The following is a 15,611-nucleotide window of genomic DNA, read 5'->3' on the forward strand; positions in this document are numbered from 1 at the left end:
AGGGAGAGTTTGCTGCTCTGCCTCCAGTGGCTTAAGGCTCTTATTCCACAGAGGAGAAATTTCAGGCTTTGTGTCTTTTAAACAATGACTGCTCTTCATCTCCCCAGGCCTGAAACATAAGGGAAACTTGCTAAAATGTCATGACCTGCTCTCAAACTTACAGCATCTGGTGTGGTCTGTAAAGCACCTTCAAGTAGCTGTGATTTACCTTTGTGTCTGCAGTTCTCAGGGTGTCTATGCTCTCAAGCAAAACCACAGTCTGCCTTTAGCAACTTGTTAAAAGTTTTGGCTGAATTCTTTATAACAGCTTATATGAATTGAGTATTTTCCCCAGATGAGCAAAATTTCATGCCCTGTCTCTCCTTGGAGGTACCTGTCTTTTCTTGGATTTCAGCTTAGTTGACTGCCCTGTGACCTCAGAGCTCTGCTGGGTTTAAGCAAGTTATGAATTTGCAGATTCTCCACCTCTGCTTTGTTGTAAAAGTTGGAGTGATGTACTTCCCAGCTCTCTGCACTCCGAGTGGAAATGAGTCTTCCCCTCCAGTGGCTGTCTGTTCCAGTGACCCAGCCTTGCAGACCTTACAGGTTCAAGTGTTTGGTCAGTTGCAGTGGGATAGACGTCAGCCACAGTTTAGAGTCAAGACTTGAAGGAATTAATGAATAATGGTGCTTCAGGGTAGCTCTTGTAAGTCTCCAAAGCAGCTGGCTGCAGTTGAGTGCTTAAGGCAAACATTTGGATCATGTGCTTAAGTGACAGTTCAGATGACAGGTTCTGACACATCCTGCAGTTATAGACATAAGGACTGGGGCTGGTGGTTTCTGTGGTGAAAATGATGAGGCAGCAGAATGGGGGAGAAGCAAGACTTTCTCATTATACTGTTGTGACCAAAACGCCTAGAACGCAGCCCTCAATCACACCTGCAGGGAAGCTGCTGGTCCCCCAGTCACGCACTTAAAAACCCACTTGTAGCATCTGAATCTCCTTCCTGGAATCTGACATCCAGACCTGCCAGATTACCGTGCACGGCCCCATATTGTGAAAGAGGAGAGGAAAGCGCAGCAACTGCCATGGCTTCTGCATCTGTGATATTGTCCCCTAGTAAATGTCCCAGAAAACCTGGTGTGGATGCATTGTTTGACCAATAGCTCTTAAATATATATATGCTCAGTAGGTGTTATACAGTGTGCAATAGGGAGATCTCTCCATTCTGACCGTAAAACTGTAGCTTGTATCACATGAAACCTCCTACAAAAAAATCATTATAAAAGTTGGACAGAATTTGTAAAACAACTGAGAAGACAAACTCGAGGGACTTCAATATACTGCTTATATTCTACATGCCTGCCAGAAAAAAAACTCAAATGCCTCTCTTTATAGAAACATATCATTCATAATCTTTACTGTCTTTAAAATTATGAAGCATCCTAAAAAACTGACTAAATGACAAAATACTAATTGATAAGCCAACTAATAAAAACTGACTTGTAGATGCTTCAGATACTGATGATATCAGATAGGAAATTTAAAATAAAAATGATTCGTGTGTTCAAGTAAAGAGAGAAAAGTATAAAGAATTTCCACAGCATAGAAATAATTCAGGAGTCAAATGAAAATTCAGAACCTAAATGAATAATAAATGAAATTAAAAATAATTTAATTAAGGATTAAGTGAGGGCAAGATGGAACTCAAGACATAAAATTGTTTAGCCGTTGGCAACAAATTCCCCTTTTATTTTTTTAAAAGATTTAATTTTATTTAGTTTTGGCTGCATTGGGTCTTCGTTGCTGAGCACGGGCTTTCTCTAGTTGTGGCGAGCAGGGGCTACTCTTCGTTGCAGTGCGCGGGCTTCTTGTGGTGGCTTCTCTTGTTGTGTGCACAGGCTCTAGGTGTGCGGGCTTCAGTAGTTGTGGCACGCGGGCTCAGTAGTTGTGGCGTGTGGGCTCAGTAGTTGTGGCTCGCGGGTTCTAGAGCACAGGCTCAGTAGTCGTGGTGCCCCAGCTTAGTTGCTCTGCAGCATGTGGGATCTTCCCGGAACTGGGATCGAACCTGTGTCCCCTGCATTGGCAGGCGGATTCCACTGTGCCACCAGGGAAGTCCCACAAATTCCCCTTTTAATGTTTGTACTTTTTTCTATTTGGATCCTGACTGTGGGTTTCTTTTTTGAACTTGAGTATGTCACTATGACCGTGGTTTCTCAATTCTTCAATTATATGACTCTGAAGGTATATGTCTTAGAATTTTTATCACTGTGTACTTCTCTTCAACTATCTCTATTTCTCTCCCTAGTTTCCATTGTAATAACCCACAAAAATATATGTAATTCAGGTGTTAGACAATTTAACTATTATTTATGTTTAATATTGGGAAACATTTGTAATTATATTTGAAGATCATTTCTCAGTATTTGAGTAGAATCAAGACTAACATAGGCTGTGGAGTAGAAAACTGTAAATCATTCCAGATTTCGGTTTATTCATGAGGAAATAAATGTTTTAGCTAGAGTTCTAAAGATCTGGCTGGGTTTAAATCAAAGAATTTGGTATGAAGTTGCAGTTATTCAAATATTTTCATCAAAGAAGACCACATTGTAAACAGCAGTTTTAAATATCTTCTTTTGTTGCGCCTGCCTATTCATTACATACTCTTCATTTAGCACAGATAATTGATTAAGCAACTATCCACAGTGTAACAAAGGACCAATATAACATCAGAGCAGGGCTCTGCCCATATACTGGCAGGTTCTCACCCTCCCTGAAGCAAAGAGATACTTTAATTCATTCTTTATTTATTCTTTCAATATATGTTTAGTCAGGTCCTATGTTAGAACCTGGGACACTAACCAGATTATTTACATTTTTATTACCTTTTAAATATATTCTTCAATGCTTACTTTTTCCTCTTTAGAGTATCGAGATTTACCAGATAGAGAGACATAAGAATAAAAGAAGGAAGAGAGAAAGAAAGGAAGAGAAAGAAGATAGGGAGGGAGGGAACATATGTACAAGAGCATGGTAAGATGCAAAATAAAAAGTAAAAGCCTCCCTTTCCCTCTCTCATTGTTCTTCTGCCAGAAATAAATTTTAAGCCATTACAAAATAATTCCTTCCGAAAAAGAAAGATATAAACCTGTTATATCAGTGTCAATTTTCTCATTAATATTTGTCTCTTTTCTATTGCTTTGTATAAACATCCTGTAAATTTATAAGATGTATGTATATAATTATTATATACATATTTTGTGTATTATATGCATACATAACACATAATATGATATACATGATTTTATTCAGTTTGCCATGGTAGTTTACTCTATTACACTTTGTCACATTAAGAGCTTTTAACTTTTATATTGTCAATTGTGTCAGTCTTTTTAGTGGCTTGTCTTGTTTTGTTTAGAAAGTTCTTTCCCACTCAAGGAGAATAATAAATAAATCCACCAATGTGTATTTTTTTCTAAAATGTTAATCTTTTCATTCTTTGTATACAAATATTTGATCCACCTAGAAGGAAGAAAAGGGCCAGTCTGTTCCCACGGTAAGAGGCATGATAGCCTGTGAATATGTATTTGAACTAGGCAGTCGGGTTGCTTGGTCGGGTCCCAACTCTACCGCTTACCATCTATGCGATGCTGGATAAGGACTTAACCTCTTATTTATTTATTTATTTTTATTTGGTTGCACTGGGTCTTACTTGAGGCAGGCGGGCTCCTTAGTTGTGGCATGTGAGTGGGATCTAGTTCCCTGACCAGGGATCAAACCCAGGCCCCCTGCACTGGGAGCGTGGAGTCTTAACCACTGGACCACCAGGGAAGTCCCAGGACTTAACCTCTTTACAGTTCACTTCTCCATCTGTAAAATAAAGGTGATAATAACAGTACTTAGCTGAAAGACTTGTAAAGATGAAACCAGCATTAGTAAAGTGTGTAGGATGAGATAATCATTATATGTTTTGCATATACTTTCATTTAAATGGTGCTGGAAGTATGTTCATGGTTATATTCTCAGACCAATTTCAATGGTTTTTTTTTTTTTTTTTGCAAGTATCAGGGAAAACGTGTATTAATATTTTAATTAAGTTGACATTGTGTAGATAAATTAGGAGGATTGAACTTTTGTCTACAATATTGATGCTTTTACTCCCAAAGCGTGTTTTTCTTTTTTTCTCTTGTTTTTAAAAGTTTCAAGATTTTCTTCATGCTGCTTATGCAAATTCCTGGTTAATTTATACCTATTATTTTGTTTGTTTTAAAATTCTTTAGTTGCTCTTATAAAAGGGACCTATTATTTTATTTTATCTTTATTGTCTATCCAAACATAATAAAGCAGTTAAATTTTTATTGCATATTTTAAAAAATCTTTACATATTCTCTTTAGTAAAAAAAATAATAAATAAAGCCTATCCATCTGTGTTATTTATACGCAGTAGTACCAATAAGAATTCAAAGTAAGATTTACAAATGAATGTTAGAAAAGAACTTACTCAAAAGCCTTCATTCCCCAATCCTCACCTCCATCCTGCATACTTGATCAAGAAATGAATGGGACCCTGCCTCCTAGGAAAGCTTGGTCAAATTATGACACTCACGTTGGTCAAATTTATACATCCCCTGGAGGCTCATTTCCTCCCCCCTTATGATGTGATTTCTTTTGTGTTATGATTCCTACTCATCTTGTGTGAAATGCATAGGATTTCAGCTATGTTAAATAATTCCAGGTGGAGTCACAGTGGCCAACCTGAACTTCCATGTCGGTTGTTTTGAAACGTCTGATATACAATATACCCCTGTGAGTGTCTTCATGTGACAAATTAAGAGGTTTACTTTGGATGAGGAATCTATTTAGTAACGTCCACAGAAAGACTTTGCTAGAACAGAAGGAGGGACTGATAGAGACAAGCCCCCTGGGGTGTAACCATTACACCCTACAGCAGGACGTCTTAAAATGGGACCACTGAGCTAAGCGACCTCGCTGGCGGACCCAACTCCACGCCGCCGAGAGCCCTTCCGGCTGTTCCGGAAGTGGCTGGAGGCTCCGTCTGGGCAGAAGGCAACTTCCGTTCACACTTCTCGCGAGACTCATTGCCAGACGCGGAACGCTGCCCGCTTACTCGTGCTGAGACGTCTCCTTCCTGACTTCTTCCTGGAGAGGTAAGTTACCCACTTTTCTCTTTTCACTTTTTTAACTAACCTGTGTCGTGTGCTACTTGTGCACAGTAAACCGAGTGATTCATGAACTGAATATAGGCCATGTTTTGTATGTTTCCAACTTACTTGGCCATATCCCTGGGCTTGCGGCAGGTAAAACACCCCTTTTCAGCTGAGAGTTGGCTCAAATGGATTGAGCAAGTGTGCAGAGACAGCAAGGCTCATCTCAGCTTCCCTGGCTCCTTGCAGGACGTTTCGTCCTGTCCAAAACATCCGTGAGGCATGTGGTCCACTCCAAAAGGTCCATGAGCATACTTGGTCCATGCCAAATAGTTTTTGGATGGGACCCCAAATATCAAGGACCTTTCGGTGTGAATCAAATGCCTTATGGACATTTTGGACAGGACCGAATGTCTGCTCCCTGAATCTTATACAGGTTCCCTGACCTGTGGATTCAGTGCTATGATGGCGGGAAAGCCCAAGCAGAAGCTGCTAGAACTGCCTGTATCTAGCAAACAGTAAACCAAAAGCAATATTGGATTCCAGGGAGAATTTCAGAGATTAGTGCCACCTGCTGTCAGGACTTTAAAAATATAGAGGTGGTGATTCCAATGCCATCCCCATTCAACTTTCCTATTTGACCTGTGAAGACAAATGGATCTTGCAGAATGACAGTAGGTTATGGTAAGTTTAACCAGGTTGTTATTCCAATTACAGGTGTTGTACCAGATGTGGTTTCATTGCTTAAACAAATTTATACATCCCCTGGTACCTGGTATGAGGCTATCGATCTGGAAAATGTCTTATTTTTCATTCTTGCCAATAAGACCAACCAGAAGCAATTTTCTTTCAGCTGGCAAAGCCAGCAGTAGACCTTCAATATTCCATCTCAGGGATATATCACCTCTCAAGTTCTATGTCATAGTTTAGTACGCAGGAATATTGACCACCTGTTCCTTCCACAGATATCACCTTGGTCCATTACATTGTTGATGTTATTCTGATTGGACTTAATGAGTAAGTAGTAGCAACTACTCTAGATTTATTAGTAAGACATTTGTGTGTCAGAGGGTGGGAAATATATTTGACAAAAACTCAGGGGCCTTCTTCTTCAGTGAAATTTCTAAGGGTCCATTTTCGCAGGGCATATTAAGATATCTCTTCTAAGAGAAGATTAATTATTGCATCTGGCTTTTCTTACCACCGAAAAAGAGGCACAACACTTAGTGAGCTTCTTTGGATTTTGGAGGCAACATATTCCTCATTTGAGTATGTTACTCTGGTCCATTTATTTCTAGCTAGAAATAGAGATTTGAGTATTGTCTATATTTTCTATTTAAAGTCATGTACAAAGATGAGAAAGTATATAGTGAAAGAAAAAAAAAATGTTAAAACTCTGAGCCAACCGACATTTGAAAGGCTGATTAAGGAGAATTCTACAAAGGAGCCAAAATAATTGAAATGAAAGAAAATGAAAGAAAACCAGTAGAAAATGATAATAAGGAAGAAAAGGATAGGAGAGGTGCAGAGATAGTTCAGTTGATAATAGTTTATAAAGTTTAGGTAATGTATACTGACAAGTACACATGGGTTTGGAAATCGCTGATGCTATTTGAAAGTGTAGTTTCAGTGTAGTGATAAAAGATGAATACAAAATGTAGTGTACAAATGAGTAAAATGGTATTGAGAAATATAGACAGCAAATAGATGTCTCCTGACTCTAAGGCTTTACCTACCTTTCATTTGAAATATCCTTGCAACTAAACTTATATCCCCATGTAATGCACTTGTATTAAATTACTGAGATTTTTAACCTTGTGTTAACCTCTATTGTCATAATTCCCTTCTTTCCACTAAATATAGACATTTTGTAACCAATTAATAAAAAGCCAGGAGATGAGAAATCATTTTACTGACTAGGGACTTCAACTGAGTGGATCCTAGAACTTTTTAATCAAATATGTTTTTAACATATTGTTCTGATTCATAGTCATACCGACTTCTACTGAATAAATAAAACCATGGAATGATACATAGTTATGATGCTCCAGTTATTCCTGTGCTGTGAGTATTATAATAATGTAATAAAGTGGGAAAAGGCAGAACACTGAATCATAAGACCTGACTTAACTTCACCATGTATTAAATACAACCTTAGTCATAAAACCTAAATTGTGAAGCCCAGTTTCTTCTTTTTATCTGTATAAGTGATTATGATAACCTATGCAAATCAAAAGGTTCATGTGAGCCCTACAAGGAGAAAATATCTGAAAATTCATTTTTAGTGTCAAGTGCTATCCCATTGAAATCTTTTCATTAACATCATCTTCTTCTCGACTCTTTGGTATATTGTTTCAAAAGTACAATATGTGTAGAATTCCAGTAATAAACATGTAAAGTTAGAGGTAGATCCTGGTTTCACATTATACATTAAGTTAAACCTCAGATAGATTAATATCTAAATGTGAAAATTAAAATAACAATACTTGGAGAAGAAGATACATTATCATTTTATTTCAAAAAAATACCATAGAAAGTAATGAATACATGATTGAAAAGTTGGGAAAACCTATGTTCAAGTTTAAAGATACAGAGGGTGGAAATTTTTGTCCATTTAATTCACTATTGAACTACAGGACTTTTTTCGGATCTCATTTTTTATCTTGACAGGGCCTTGGCAAAGTTCAGAAACATCACTTCTCATGCTTCCATCCTTAGTTCTGGTTTAAACTTCAGATTGGCCTTGTAAGCTCCTTTCTCATCAGTAATTCATTACATTTTGTCTTCTTCACCTTTTTATTTTATTATATTCCTTATGAAAATAGGAAGGATATTCTTGACTTAAGGACAAAGGACTAAACTCTAAAATCTAAGCTAGTAATGGGAAATACATTTTTATCTACTTTTCCTCAGATCAGTTTTGTTCTGCCACTTCACTAAAACCAGGCATCATCAAAAAATACATATATTATTACCCAGTTCCTTAGAAAAAGACTCTTCCTTGAGCTGAACAATCCTTTCAACTTCCACTAGAGCAGTCATGAATATGACAGAATTCTGGTATTTCGTATCAATGTGAAGCTCATAACCTCTAACACGGGACTAAAAGTGTAAAGCAGAAGATTCTACTTAAGAATTTTACAGTAAAATTTCAGAATTTCAATAGCTGTAAGGGAAGAAATAAAGATTACAGACATAGTTTTCAGGGGGAAACTGCAAAATTTTTTTCTGTAAAATATAACCATGGTAGAATATTTGACCTATTGAGAGTAAGATGCTCAATAAAAAAACAAGTACATAGTTTTCTAACCTGTAAAAAAAGAGAAAGTAAAGTGTTCTCTCCCATCTCTTATGTTAAAACTTGTATTTTTAATACCCCAAAGAAAATTAGTTTTGCTCACTTACTGTATTTGAAAGCAATACAAATTCATTTGCAAAATCTGTTCTCATTTTCCCCTTTAATTTAGTCTTGCATATTCTTTATTCTCTCCACTTATTCTAAATTACATGCATATTCTAAGGGGGAAATGCCCTTAGAAGATATCTGGGGTAAGAAAAAGATTGAGTCTTCAAAGACATCCTCTGTGCTAACCTCACAAAAGGTCACAATGGCCCTAGCAAGTGGTTTCTTCCATCTTCAAAAAACCACAGATATTTCCACATGGCTCTACTACTTCTGAGTGAGGCAAACACACAGCAAATATATTTTCTGGACTGAGCTGAAACACATGCTCTAAATTTCCCTTTCTTAAGAATTCACAATTTAACAAGCAAAATTGTGTCTAAGTGCTTGTTCATAATCAGTAAGTAGCTTGCTTGAACTAGGGTGGTTGGAGGGTAAATATGGAAACATTAAAATATATAAAAATCTTGTTTCTTTATTTAGAAAATAAAAATGAAGTATAGAAAGGATATTTTCATTCTGCTGCTACTACTGCAAGAAATCATCACTCATTATCATCTCTCGAGCATCGGTCAATTGATAATGTGACTGAAGTTGATTTTAATTGGTTACATGATTTTGATATGTCCCACTAACATTAAATCACCTGCACTAGATGTGGAAGGGTGACTAGGAATTAATTGGGCAAGTATAAAATGTAATACTAAAGTTGCAAGGAGCAGCATAGGCAAAGGCTTGGATGTAAGATATATATTTTGTGGGTTTTAGGAAAGTCAACATAGTAACTTATTTTTACGAGCAATGTGGTACATAAGAGCATTGGAAATACGTTTCTTTCCTATGTAATTTAGAGCTTTATATACCAGATATTCATAGAATGTTCTGGGAGAAAAGACAAAGGGAGGGGAGGCATCAAAACTATTTTACACTAGAGTTGTATAGAAAATGAAAAATATGGAATAAATGAAAAAGTTACAGTGGTGTGGGTTATCTCAGGCTGATGGTTTACTATGTAAACAGCATAAAGACATTAAGAGTGAGAGGATCATGTGTCTAGATTATGTACATTTGCGTAACTTAAAATAATTGGGAGTAAGTTCTGTGTATCGATGTTATGGTGCATAATTAAAGACCTTATGCAACATGCTAAAATTAAGCTATATTCAATGAAATGCATTCTTTAGGGATTTGACATTTTCTGATATTTTAAAAGAAAGATTAATCTAACAAATGAAAGGATGGAGAAGACCTGGTAGACTACATTATTAGTGGTGAGAGATGATTAGGACATAGAATGAGCTAAAGTGGAGAATGTGATAGATACATAAGAAAAAAGCTTCTAGACTAGATTTATTTGACTTTGGTAGGGGAGGGGGTAAAATTGAGGTAGAAACATAATGCTTCCCGTATTTCTACACTGGAAAATTGGGAGTTGGTATAATAAACTTGGCTTTATTTAGTTTGAGTTTCTTTTGGCTTAATTGGGGAAAACAGACCAATTGGGGAGATAAAAAAGTTGTTTTGGAGGTTAGGAGAGAGGACTGCTTGAGATAATGATGAGGGCTTCATCCACGTTTGGGTAAATGCTAATATCTTGGGCATATGAAGAAAGCAGCATGTATAAAGAAAATAAGGTCTACCATAGAACTTCAGAAAAGGACAGTGGAGAGAGAGAGGAGCCTGAAAAGATAGAAAAGCAGTTAAAGAGCAATAGGATCACCATGAGTGAGGTTAAGGATGAGAGAATTCCAAAGAGGAATTAGTTTTTTATAGTGTGAAATGTTCAAGGACTAAAAATTGCCTATTTAATTGGCAATTCTGTGATCAATGGTGATCTTAAGTGTGACTAGATTTCTCTTAAACTTTCTTAAGAAGTAATTAAAGATGTGAAAGTGCATACCACAAATAAAAAATACTCATTAAGATTCTCTTAGAATGAAAAGTTTCCATGTTTGTGAGGATATAGATATCTGAGTTTCACTAGACTGCTGCTGATGTAAGTCTAGAGAATGGAGAAGAGATGACATTATCTGAAGCATATGGAGCTAGAGTGAAATCTCCATTGTCATCCAAAGTACTTAATCTCTTCTCCAAAATTAAAGCCTTCCTCTCTCTCTCTCTCTCTCTCTCAAACACACACACACACACACACACACTTGCACATATTCACTCACAGAAAGAAATAGTATCCCTTTCCAAAGACCGTGCCACTCCATGTATGAGCATAACTTTCTCTTGGTTTTAAAATGTTATGTCTGTATTGTATTAGAGCAGGGTTTCAAAGTAAAGGGTGGAAAGAGGTATCATCCTAATACCAATCAGAAGGAAACTGAAGTAGCTACATTAATTTTAGACAAAGCCAGCTTCAGAACAAGGAAAATTATCAGAGATAAAGAGGTACATTTACGTGATGATAAAATGGTCAATTCTCCAAGAAGATATAACAATCTAAATGTGTCTGTACCTATCAACTGAACATCAAAATATGTGAGACAAAAGCTGATAGAACTAAAAGGAGAAATAGATAAATAGCTAGTATAGCTAAAGAGTTCAGCACCCTTCTATCAATAATTGACAGATCTAGTGGGCAGAAAATCTGTAAAGATACAGCTGAATGGAACAACATTATCAATCAACTTGATTGAATTGACATTCACAGACTACTTCATCCAACAACTGCAGAATACACATTCTTATTAAGCTCAAATGAAATATTTAACGAAATAGACCACACTTTAGCAAATTTAAAAGAATCAAGGTCATACAAAGTATGCTCTCAAACCACAATGACATAAAACTAGAAATAAATAAGATAAAGATAGTTAGAAATATCCCCAAATAATTGGAAATTTATAGCATCCTTCTAAAATAACTAAAAGGTCAAAGAAGTCTCAAAAGACATTTTAAAAATAATTTGAACTAAACAAAAATTAACATGTCTATTTTCTGAACATCAAAATTTGTGGGATGTAGTAAGAACAGAGCTTAGAGGAAAATGTATAGCACTAAATGCATATATTAGAAAATAAGAAAGATCTAAAATTAATAATCTAAGCTTCTATGTTAAGAAACTAGAGAAAGAACAATTTACAGATAAGCAGGGGAAGGAGGCTAGAATGATCTGTGTGGTAATAGATTAGAGTTGGAGACGACAGTATAACGGGTAGGTTAATGTAAGCATAACTGACTACTTATAGAAATATTTATAGATACATGTATATACAAGTGTTAGTACACTAACATGTATTTAGTAACATGTGTAGTAACACAACATGTATTTCTTTGCATTTTCAGCTGAAAGAGCCTGTAAGCAATTAACATTCCAATAGCAATGAGCTACTGCCATGCAGATCTTGGTTCTTAATACCACTCTCCAGTAAAGGGAACCAGGTGCCTTAGAGAAATGGTTGTTTCTAGGACTGGAGGAGGAAGTATACAAGATGAGTCTGCTCAAACAAGCAAATAAACATAGCAGCACAAACAACAAAACCTACATTGATGGGGGAGTGTCAAAGGGCACAGAAGCTGATTGAAAGAATTCTCAAAAGTCAGAATTGCAATAATTTGAGCAACGTAGTAAATAAAGTAGGACTGGATTAATAACCCAAAATATAAAATAAATATTCATGAGTCCTTACTGATATAAATGGTTGAATAAATAAATAAATGGAGAGGAGATAATATTCCTTCCAGGTGAATTCCAAGTAATTTATAGCCTCAAAATTGGGAACCATAAATTCCACTCTTTAAGTTTGGGCTACATATAGTGACTTCCTTCCAAAGAGTACAGTATGGAAAAGGGGGAAAAGAAGAGCAGCTTTCCAGATGTGAAAACAGGTACTATTTCAGTGAGATGATCAGGATCCGTATCAACAGCGATAAATCATGTTTATATTGTATACCCTTAATATGTGATGAATACTAATACTCTGTGGTTTTCCTTCCAAAAGCCCATAATACCAGTTTAACCATGAGAAGGACATCAGATCGTTTTCAGTAGAGGGGCATTCTATAATATTTGTCCAGCTTTCAAAACTGTTGAGATGATCAAATAAAGGAAAGTCTGAGAAACTATCAGAGTCAAGAGGACACTAGAGAGATATAAAAATTAAATGTAATGTGATACCTGCTGTGCATGGGGTCTGGAACAGAAAAATATTAGACAACAACTAAGGACGTTTGAAAAAAAGTATAAACTTTAGTTAATAATTTATCCCTATTGGTACATTAATTGTGGCAAAGATACCAGCCTAATGTTAGATATTAATGACAGCTAAAACTGGATGTGAGATCTGTGGAAATCCTTTCTATTTTCTTAATTTTTCAGTAAGTTCTAAATATATTCAATTTCAATAAATACACTTTATTATTTTTTATTTTCCCTTTCCCTAAAGGTATTTTCAAGCTTGTCTTTTTTTAAAGTTTAGCCATAGTAAACATAGTTGTTCTATTTCCATTTTCTGTGCTTGATAAGTCCACGATATGACAAGAATGACTCATTCTATTGTTAACTTATTTCTGCTAGTTCTCATAAATTGTGTCCTGTTTCCTTGCAGTAGCCTTTTACTGAGATGTATACAAGACTGCATGTGTTCCCTAGCCAAAACCATATGTGTATACGTATACACACCCTGGTTTCTCTCCCTACCTTTCCAGAGCAGTCCCCTCAGAGCTACTGAGAAGCAGTTTCCAGGTCTATAGTCCTCAGTAAGACCCTATATAAAATTCAACTCTCAGCTCTTACATTTTGTGTTTTTCTTTCTGTTGACAATCTGTATTCTGGGATGAAGTTACCCTTCTCCAGAAAGGAGTTACATGTTACTTCTCTCAGGATCCAGGGCTTTACCAATTTTGACCCCTTAACCCATGAATAAAGATTGAAATTTCTTGAAAACACAGATGATCGTAACCTGGGCTGTAAGATCTTAGAAGGGCTTGTTTACTTTTGGTTCAATCTTACAACGAAGGTAGAATTATTTGAGTTCCTAGCTCATAGTATGGAGATTACTTTATTCCAACCTCCATTTCTCCAGGACCCAGGCTCTATCTAAATAAAAGGTCAAATCTGTGGGAAATTGCAGACACCTTCTCAGAAAAATAGGCATAATGACTTAATTAGTTCTCTGAGTTCCTGTTATCTCCTCAGTTTTGGCCTGATTATTTCTTAGCTTTAATGAATGACTGGGGATGTTTCAACATAAGAGTAAAAGAGAGGATTAGTGCTAGATCATACCTTCATTAAGTATCAACTTTATTGTCTTGAGAATACTTCATAGATTTGATTAAAAATATGTAATAGTCTGGAGAAAAAGAATGACATGATTATAAAATGGAGCACACCTCAGATGCTAATTTTCATTTATTATGTGAACTTTTTAAAATGTCAGAAATAGTACATGTTTACTCTAAAAAAATAAGTCGGCAATATATCTGATATTAATAAAACTAGTTTACTTCTCAGAATCAGCACAGGATTATATCTAAAAGGAATTTACTTCTTACTTTTAAAAAATTGCAAAAGTAGTATTGGTTATATGGATGTTTTCTGGAATTTTAATTTTAATTGCATTTCATTTATTGATTAATCTGACAGAAGTGATGCTGCTTTTAGAAGGTTGAACTTTCTATCCAAGAAAAAGTTACATTACTTCTTTTGTTGAACTTATCTTGGTAGCTTTCACTATAATTTTAAATTGTCGTCATTTTATATCTCATTAATTTATTCACATGAATTTATTTATTTTTTATTATGGTGGACAATACCTTTTATATCATTAGAGAGAACAATTTGCTATTGTAACAATTTTCTATTTATTTAAGATAGGGTATATCCCATGGATATTTGTCATGAGATTAGTCAGCTTAATGAATTATCTGTGTCATAATTTTCAGTCAGTTTTTCTACATCAAATTTATTTTCTACAAATCCATAATCAGTGTTTTGTCTTGTTTTTATAATCAATCATCACTAATTTTTATTTCCCTCTTCGTTTCACTGGCTAGAATTCTGGAGCAATGTTAAATAGTAATGATGATAAAACAATTTTGGTGATTACAAAATGTATAGAATCACTGTTTTGTTTATTTTGGCTGTAATTTTAAATATACAGTCATTAATATGTTAAAGCACTATTCTACTATTTCTAATTCACTCAGATTCCTCCTTTTTCTCCTCTTCCTCCTCTTTCTTCTGCTTCTTAAATCCGGAGTAGATGTTAAATCTATCATATGTTTTTTCTCATCTATTAAGAGATCAGATATAACCATTCAGAAAGACATGCTTAAGAAAGGGATAGGTGTTACAAATATACAGTAACACGTGGAAAAATATGATTATGCAGTAAGTGTTAGGTTCTTGGTGTCATGAATTATTTGCTCAAGTTCCCAGGAACATGAATTGCCAATATTTCACATGAAGTTTGCAATAGCACAAAGAAAGAATTTTACTAAAAGGAAGGCTAAAGAAAAATCACATCGTTTCTAAAAAAAACAAAAACAGAAACAAAACACTTTTTTTAAAACCAAGGTATAGAATATTTGAGTTAAAGGGTAAATAATAATTTTTTACTAGTATCTTATAGGTACATACTGAGCAGCTTGAGGGAAAAGACAAAGTCATTGATCTTCTCTATATCCAGTATGCTACAATAGTGGGAGTAAGATAGATATTATTGAATTTAAAAATTGCAATAACCTACAGTATTTAACGGAGGTACTCAAATTGTGCAGTAACTGAATTGTATTAGAGGCACAGACAGATCTTGCTTTTCATGGTTCTCACACGTGCAGATTTCAGAGAGCACGGTTCACTTAAATAACACCAGCCACCCAACTACAGGATTCAGTTTTCATTTACCACAGTATATTAATTCTGAGTAATCGCATGAAGTACAAACTTTGCTGCTATGTAAATAACAGATACTCATTATGGTCAATCTTGTTACTTCTTTTAATATTTCTCCAGGATTGGTTACTGAGAATCTCTTATTCAGTTCACATATAGATAGTAATGCATACCATTCTTTTCCCTCCTTGCCTCCAAGTTTATAGAGATAACTGTCAG

This window comes from Balaenoptera ricei, chromosome 10 (genome assembly GCF_028023285.1).
Source record: "Balaenoptera ricei isolate mBalRic1 chromosome 10, mBalRic1.hap2, whole genome shotgun sequence".
In the NCBI taxonomy this organism is placed as follows: domain Eukaryota; kingdom Metazoa; phylum Chordata; class Mammalia; order Artiodactyla; family Balaenopteridae; genus Balaenoptera; species Balaenoptera ricei.